The following is a 9,324-nucleotide window of genomic DNA, read 5'->3' as shown; positions in this document are numbered from 1 at the left end:
AAAATTATATGCATTTTTTGAGAGAGAAGATCCATAGCTTTCATTGGATTCTCAATTCATGTATCCAAAGAGATTATAGCCCCCTGAGTTATACAACCTCTAAATTCCATTCAACATTAATATTCCATGATTCTCCATTTATGCATATTTTGGATAGTGCTTTTACCTAATTAGAGAACTTTATTTTATACCATGCTTGGTTTACTTAGATTTCAAATTGGTGAATATTATTATTTCCCCCAATAATAATAGTGGAATATGAAGTGAATATTATTATTTCCTCTCATGTATAAGGCATTTTGTGACAGGAGTCTGTATATATATGTAACCACAAGAGAACAAAATGCAGAAAACTTATTAAAACAACAAAAAAAGGATACAAATGAACTTATATACAAAACAGAAATAAACCCACAGACATAGAAAACAAACTTATGGTTACCAAAGGGGAAAGTGGGGGGAGAGATAAATTAGGAGTTTGGGATTAACAAATATACACTACTGTTTATAAAACAGATAACCAACCTACCTACAGTAGGGACCTACTGTATAGCACACGGAACTCTACCCAATATTTTATAATAACCTATACGGTAAAAGAATCTGAAAAAGAATATATAAAGAAAAAAAATATATATATGTCTGAATCACTTTGCTATACACCTGAAACTAATAGAGCATTGTAAATCAGCTATACTTCAATTTAAAAAAAAGTTAACCATCAATTATATTTCACATCAATGGTAGAAATTTTGCAATTACACAGTTTGCTGGTTTAGTTGATGTAATTAAAATATTTTAAATTTCATACATGTTAAGAAAACTTTTACACAGTGTTATCTCTGTATGATCCTGATGTTGACCTTAGGATAATATTTTTAAAGAGTAGGTTGCAAAGAAGTTGGGAAGCCCTAGAACTGTGATTCCGACATCCCAACCCCATCAACATATAATTAACTACAATGAGTTCAGAATCTTCAGATTTTCATTCCCTGCTTGACATCAGTAATGCAGGATATCTATTCCCATTCGACCCTCTGCCATTTACATAGTCTTTCAAGAGACCGCATTAGAAGTGACTTATTAACGGTGCAGGCTCATAGCATCTTGTTGCTCTACAAGCTGACTTCAGATGTGTTGGGAAATTCTGTCCGGGAACAAACACTGCAGCGTCTCTGCCAGGGGCACTGAATCAACACGCCAGAGCACAGTCCTCTTTCCCGACCAGCCAAGCTGGGCACACAGAGCCAGTCTCTCTGGTTCAGAGCACTCCGCAATGATGTCTTACTGTGGGGCGGATACCATATTCACTAAACAACAAAAGAACAGCCTGGCCCTGTGGAAAGAAGGTTTTTTTTGTTTTTGTTTGTTGGTTGTTTTTTTTGGCCACACCGGATCTTAGTTCGCCTACCGGGGATTGAACCCCAGCCCACGGCAGTGAAAGCACCGAGTCCTAAGCAGGAAAAACAAATTCCCAAGCAGTTTGTTTTTATTTTTGAAGTGGTTGACTTTGGATTGTTGGAGCTCCTAAAAAGGTCTTACAAAGGCTTTAAATTCTGTCATTTGATTCTTAGATTCCTCATCTCTTTGGGTTTTGAAAAGTATCACTACCACATATTCTATGTGCCCTTTTGCCCCCAAAGAATCCAGTGAATTTGTAAATAAAGCTGGAAATAAAACAGTTAAAAAGAATTATGAGACAACCGGATAAACAAAACGTGATCTATACATACAATGAAATATTATTCAGCCTTAAAAAGAAAGGAAATTCTGACACATGCTACAACATGGCTGAACCTTGAAGACATTATGCTCAGTGAAATAAGCCAGTCACAGAAGGACAAATACTGTATGATTCCAATTCTATGAGAGACCTAGAGTATTCAGACTCATAGAGACAGAAGGCAGGATGGTGGTTGTCATACTTCTGGGGGAGGAATTGGGGGTTATTGTTTAATGGGTTTGTAATTTCAGTTTGGGAAAATGAAAAAGTTCTGGAGATGGATGGTAGTGATGATTACATAACAATGTGAATGGACTGATATCACTGAACTGTACACTTAAAAATGATTAAAATGGTAAATTTTGTTATGCATATTTTATCACAAATTTTAAAAATCCATTGAATTTTTAAAAATTATGAGACAATAAGGGAAATTTGAACACTGACTGGATATACAATGATACAAAGGAAGTATTGTTCAGTGTTTTTTTCCTAAGACTATCTTTTTGAGGTACATAATTAAATATTTACAGATAAAATGATATGATAGGGACTTCCCTGGTGGTGCAGTGGTTAAGAATCTGCCTGCCAATGCAGGGGACACGGGTTCAAGCCCTGGTCCGGGAAGATCCCACATGCCGCGGAGCAGCTAAGCCCGTGCGCCACAACTACTGAAGCCCGTGCACCTAGAGGCCGCGCTCCATAACAAGAGAAGCCACCGCAATGAGAAGCCCACGCACTGCAACGAAGACTAGCCCCTGCTCGCCGCAACTAGAGAAAGCCCACACGCAGCAATGAAGACCCAACACAGCCAAAAATTAAATAAATAAATAAATAAAGAGAGAAGACAATAAAAAAATACTAATAAAATAAATTTTAAAAAATGATATGATATCTGTCATTTGGGTATAGAGGATACAGTTTTGGCTATGAGTTGATTAAATTTTTAAAAAAGAAAAAAAGAAGACCAAGGCTATTTAAACATGCATTGCTGACGTGGATGAATCTAGAGACTGTCATACACAGTGAAGTAAGTCAGAAAGAGAAAAACAAATATCGCATATTAACGCATATATGTGGAACCTAGAAAAATGGTACAGATGAACCGGTTTGCAGGGCAGAAATTGAGACACAGATGTAGAGAACAAACGTATGGACACCAAGGGGGGAAAGTGGCGGGGGGTTGGGGATGGTGGTGTGATGAATTGGGAGATTGGGATTGACATGTATACACTGATGTGTATAAAATGGATGACTAATAAGAACCTGCTTATTAAAAAATTAATAAAATTCAAAACTTCAAAACAAAAAAAGCATAGGAGAGGACCTTGGCTAGTTGGAGGCCATCTCTGAAAGCCCTGGGTCCCTGGGTCTGGCTTTTGGAGACTTCAGAGGAGGTTGGGGAGTTTGCGTCCTCACCTCCAGCCCCCAGGCAGTGTTTGCCACTATCAACTGTCAAGGGTTTCCAACCAGGGGCGGTACATCCCTACAGGGGGTGTTTGACAATGTATGAGACCATTTCTTATTTGCTTTTGGTTATTACAAATTAGCACTTAATGAGCGGGGTCCGGGGATCTAATATCCTACAATGTGCCAGACAGTCCTTCCCCACCAAGAACTTTCCCACTTAAAATGCTTGTGGAACCCCTGTTGAAAGCTGACAGAATAAAATCTGTGAAAATACTCCAAAAAAACCCAAAAAACAAAACATGCATTGCTGTTAACCTTACATAAATGAAATCAAATATAGATTATAGATTATTTTTAACCAAAATCTGTTATGCATTACATTATTATCTATACCTTTCGGTTTGCCTAAAATATTCAGTATTTTTCAAATGTTTTCTTATTATTCTGATTATAAACATGTTAATATGTTTCACATACTAACATGTGTTAATATGTTTGTCAGTACTATATTCTACAAGATATAAACTTCTAGAAAGCATTCACTGTGTTCTGAATAATCCTTCAGCCTAATCAAAAAAACATAGTGACTTGTTTGAGATCATAGAGAAAATAAAAATTAGTCCTTTGGAGTCTAATTCCAGTGTCATTATTTTTTAGGACTCACTTTTTTCTTATTATGCAACTTGGCTAGAATTAAAAAAAAAAAAAGGTGTAGTATCACCATAGAATCTGCCTAAACACTAACATAAATTTAAAACTAATTTAATTTAGTTTCATCTAAGAGCAAACTGAGGTATATAATGCTCTAAATTGTATACTTCTTGAGAACAAAATTTGTTTTTTTAATCTAGAAAATGATAAATATTTTTATTATTTAATAAAATAATAAATATTTGACTAAGAAAAGAATGTCCAGTTATAAGACTGGTCACAACTGTATATTTGTACTAATAAATATCTGACTAAGAAAAGAATGTCCAGTTATAAGATAAATAAGTACTAGGGATATAATGTACGACATGATAAATATAATTAACACTACTGTTCATTATATATGAAAGTTGTTAAAGGGAGTAATTCCTAAGAGTTCTCATCACAAGGAAAAAAATATCTTTTTCTTTTTCTGTTTTCTTGTATGTATTTGAGATGATGGATGTTCACTAAACCTACTGTGATAATCATTGCATGATGTATCTACATCACATCATTATGCTGCACACCTTACACGTACGTAGTGCTGTGTGTCAGTTATCTCTCAATAAAACTGGAAGAGAAAAAGAATGAAAGAAAGAAAGAAAGGAAGGAAGAAAGAAAGGAAGAAAGAAAGGAAGAAAGGAAGGAAGAAAGGAAGAAAGAAAGAGGGAGGGAAGAAGGAAGGAAGGAGAGAAAAGAATGTTTAGGACCATATTTTTGGAGTTCCTATGCTGATCTGTAAACCATCATCACATACTTGGAAAAGAAGTATAGTATTACTTTGAGTCAATGCGTAGATTGATATTAATTTAAAATAAACCTCCTCACTCCATCCCAGTTGTGACGGCCTTTGCATTATTCTTGAAGATCTGGAACACTGTCCACTTATGAATCCCTCATTTGGAAATCTCTCTCCTAAGACATTTGCATGAAATTCCTTTCCGCAATTTTTCTTGTTACCTTCCCTAGAGACCTTCTCTAACCACCCCAACTAAATTGGCTCCACACTCCTACCCTTTTTAACTCTCTGTCTCTTCACCCATCTCCTCCTACCCCCTCCTCAAGCACTACTTATCACTACCTGGATATGTTGGGTTGTTTGTTGTCTATTTCCCCACGCAGGACTATAACTTCAGAGGACGGGATTTTTTTCACCACTGAGTAACCTAAGCCTTGGCACATGGTAGGTCACAATTGAATATTTGTTGAATCAATGAATGGACAAAGAGTTGAAAAGGCTCCCATTTAAGAGAGTCTAACTTCCAGCTTGAACAATGAGCTTCAGTCATATCTTCAGCAACTTCCATGGGAACTCTCATGGAATTTAATTACATGTATTTTTCATCTTCAAAGTGCATTATAAATAATTCTTTAATACCTCCATGAAACAGATGTTAATACTCTGTTTTATAGTTGGGAAAATGAAAGCACAAAAAACTAAATCCCAAAAGATCAATGAGTGAGTCAATGTCAGAGACAGATTTAGAGAAGAATTTTGGATATTTAGTCTTGTGCACCTGACTCTCCAAAGTCATTTATCTATATCTTGCTTGTTACAACTCATTTAAAAGCATTTACTATTCCTGAATTTGAAAGTCTCTCAGGTAAGAAATTGGTGACAGCAGGTGACTCAGTTACTGTAAATGTTCTTTCAAGATCTTGTTCTTTAATCTGTAGCCAGTAATTCCCACAAAGCAAGTTGCTGCCTTAGCAGAAATACATGGTCTGAAAGTAACTACTAATTAGTTTCATTATGCCCATCCCTCATTTAATTATAAAATGCTTCCACCACCCCAAATCTATTGCAAACATGGGGAAAATTCTTTATGCAGTGTCTGTAAAAGATTTTCTCGAAGTCTAAGTTTGCTTTTGATTCTTTAAACGTTATCAGAAATAATGGGACCTCAAAATTCCATATGCCAGAAGGATCACATGACCTCATTTTCCATCAGGAAGTTCCTTTTTATATAGGGACAGTGGTTCTCAAATCTGACTGCATTTTAGAATCACCTGGAAATTTTACAAATACTGATACCTGGATCCTACCCTCAGAGATACTGATTTTTTTGATCTGAGGTGTGGCTTTGTAATTTTTTATGGAAGCTTCTGAAGTACACCCAAGATGGAGACTTTTGTAGAAGAGCCTTGGTTCATGGATCTCCTGACACGACCCGAGAATGGACTCCAGGAAGGAGGCAAAGCCAGAAGCCTTTGTAATGGTCTCTAGATTTCTATGTAATTCTAGGTATTTAAAATTATTACACTATTATAAATATCTTATAGTATTCTCCATCCTGGGGTTATTTCTTAGAAGGATCTAGTTTTACTTTATCTAAGATTTAAGTTACCTCGAGCTAAGATGAAACAGATGTCAAGGTGACAACAACTGGGATGAAGTGTATGAAACACTTTTTAAAATTGTAACAAGCTATAAAAATGTGAGATACAGGGGCTTCCCTGGTGGCGCAGTGGTTGAGAATCTGCCTGCCAATGCAGGAGACACGGGTTCGTGCCCTGGTCTGGGAAGATCCCACATACCGCAGAGCAACTGGGCCCGTGAGCCGCAATTACTGAGCCTGCGCGTCTGGAGCCTGTGCTCCGCAACAAGAGAGGCCGCGATAGTGAGAGGCCCGCGCACCGCGATGAAGACTGGCCCCCGCTTGCCACAACTAGAGAAAGCCCTCGCACAGAAACGAAGACCCAACACAGCCATAAATAAATAAAAATAAAAATTATTTTTAAAAAAAATGTGAGATACAATTATAGTAATCAAAATTTTGACATGCTACATGAGCCACACAGGACCAAAGTGGCCATTTGTATGATATAAACTGTCGCCAGAATCATTCTTAGTAATAAACAAAATCCACTAAAAATGTGTCTACTTTTATTTTGGACACGCTGTGCCTTCATCATCAATCACTCTCACTGGCAGAAAAATGTATTTTGTTTTTCATGCCTGATCTTTCTACCCATTCTGAAACCTACAGCTTCAAGTAAAACAGAACCCTATGGTAACACACTTGTTGTTACATTTAACAACGCAGACCCCTCCATCATGAAAGCATTATGAAGGGTCACACCCATATATGGTTTTCATTTGTTTTCTATCAACTTCTCATACTTGGTACTTATGTGGATGGCTTAACTGTGAATGGCAACAAAGGCAACACAGAAAAATGGATGTAAATGAGGAAAGAATTACTGAAAAAGAAATGCTTTGTAAAAAATCAGCAAGAAAAAACACATGAGCTTAGACCTATAAGAGCTAGGACTAGAGACCCTGTCTCTATCAGTGGTTCATCTTGCTGGGTGCTTCCAGAACCCTGTGTTCCTGTGACCCTCTCTCCCATCATTGGCTGTGGATCTTGGGTTTCTTGTCACCTGATTACCTAAGCTCTTTGAAAGAGTTGTTTTCCCCTACTTGGCTCCAGGCTGCTGGGCTTGCATTTGGTATAAGTTCTCTGAAGCAACAAGGCTGGTGTCATCATTCAGCGCTTCTATTTAAATACTCCCTTAATTCCTCCTGTTTAGTCTGGCTCATTGGGTGTCGCCCATAAAAACAGTTTGGCTTTTGTAGTCACCATTAGAGCAGAGAGTGTGACTAATCAGTCAGTTCACTGCAACTCTGTTATTTTCTGCGAAGTGAGTCAGTTTCAACATAAGATTTGTGCTCATATGTCACTCCCTACTCTCTGGTGTTCAAGTCCATATTTGTTCCAGACTCTAGATGCTTTAAAAAAAAAAAAAAAAAAAGGCTGTTTGTTTAATTTATAAAAACATGTTCTATACACCCTCTCAGAAGAACTCCACAGGAATTTGGAGAAATCCCCGTAACGCTAGCTCACTACACAGAATTCCCAGGACAGGGAAGACATTTGTTCCCTCAGTTTGGGGAACTGTACCAATAATACAACGAGCTCAGGTCAACACACACATACTGAATGTTTACAGAGTGCCAAGTACTTTTCATATATCATTATCTTAAAAATCAACAGTGTATCTTAGAGCAGTTTTAGATTTACAGAAAAATTACAAAGAGTACAGAGAGTTTCCATATATCCCACACCCAGTCTTCCCTATTATCTTACATTAGTATGATACATTTGTTACAATAATGTAATGCTACATTATCATTACAATATTGATACATTGTTATTAACTAACATCCGTATTTTTTTTTCCAGATTTCCTTAGTTTTTACCTATTGTCTTTTTTGTCCCAAGATGCCATCCAAGATACGACATGCCATTTAGTCATTGTATCTTCTTAGGCCTCTGCTGACTGTGACAGATTCTCAGACTTTCTTTTTGATGAACTTGACAGTTTTGAGGAATACTGGTAAATATTTTGTAGAATGTCCCTCCACTGAGATTTGTCTAGTTTTTTTCTCATTAGACTGGGGTTAACTATTCTTAAGAGGCAGACCACAGAGGTAGAATGCCATTTTCATCATATCATGGCAAGGGCAGATACCATCAACATGAGTTATCATTGTTGATGTTAACCTTAATCACCTGGCTGAGGTAACATTAGTCAGATTTCCCTATGGTAACTTTACGGTCACTTTGCCTTCTTTTTCCCCTTTTCCATTCTGTACTCTTCAGAAGGAAGTCACTATGCACAGCTCACACTTATAGAGTAGGGAGTTATGACCCACCTCCTTGAGGGCAGACTATCTACACTAATTATTTGAAGATCCTATTTATTCAGTCATTTTCTATATCAGTGTGGACTCAAGGTTTGTTTTTAAAATATACTTGGGTTATAATCCAACACTTTTTTTTTTTTTAATACAGGTTTTTTTGTTTTTTTGTTTTTAATTTATTTATTTATTTATGGCTGTGTTGGGTCTTCGTTTCTGTGCGAGGGCTTTCTCTAGTTGTGGCAAACGGGGGCCACTCTTCATTGCGGTGCGCGGGCCTCTCACTATCGCGGCCTCTCTTGTTGCGGAGCACAGGCTCCAGACGCGCAGGCTCAGTAGTTGTGGCTCACGGGGCCCAGCTGCTCCGCAGCATGTGGGATCTTCCCAGACCAGGGCTCGAACCCGTGTCCCCTGCATTGGCAGGCGGATTCTCAACCTGCGCCACCAGGCAAGCCCAATAATCCAACACTTTTTAATTTCTTTTCTTGCTCACGTTTTTCCAGGTTTGACCACTGGGGAGTCTTTCAGTTGGGTCCTTGTCCCTTTAACATAGTCCTTTATTATGGATTTTTTTTTTTTTTTAGCACTTCTTTAATTTCTGGCTCTATAAGATGCTCCAGGCTCATCTTGCATATTTTCTGCCGCAGTCCTCGGATTAGCCATTTCTTGAGAAGCCCCGGTTCCTTTTATTGGAGGATGGTATTAGAAATCAAGATTTGGATGATAAATATGCTGTTACTGGGATGTTTTTGCTTCTCAGCTAAAAGAGGAACTATATGTACATATACTAACCCACGTATTTACACATATCCGTAAATATTTCTATGTAACCATTTGCATCTATATTAATCTA

The 9,324-nt window shown here is 37.4% G+C and overlaps 1 long non-coding RNA gene across 1 annotated transcript in view; it reads right to left on the bottom strand.

Moving 5' to 3' along the window:
- Positions 1-421: 421 nt before the first annotated feature.
- The window catches only part of LOC103018551 (uncharacterized), a 38,250-nt gene continuing 29,347 nt past the window's right edge, over positions 422-9,324 (bottom strand). Inside the window, exon 5 of the long non-coding RNA XR_009006526.1 lies at positions 422-1,336. This is a non-coding gene — a long non-coding RNA (uncharacterized LOC103018551). The remainder of the gene's footprint in view (positions 1,337-9,324) is intronic.

Source organism: Balaenoptera acutorostrata, chromosome 21, assembly GCF_949987535.1.
Source record: "Balaenoptera acutorostrata chromosome 21, mBalAcu1.1, whole genome shotgun sequence".
Taxonomy (NCBI): Eukaryota; Metazoa; Chordata; class Mammalia; order Artiodactyla; family Balaenopteridae; genus Balaenoptera; species Balaenoptera acutorostrata.
Note: the sequence above shows the minus strand (reverse complement) of the source record. Positions and strands in the feature narration are given on the sequence as shown.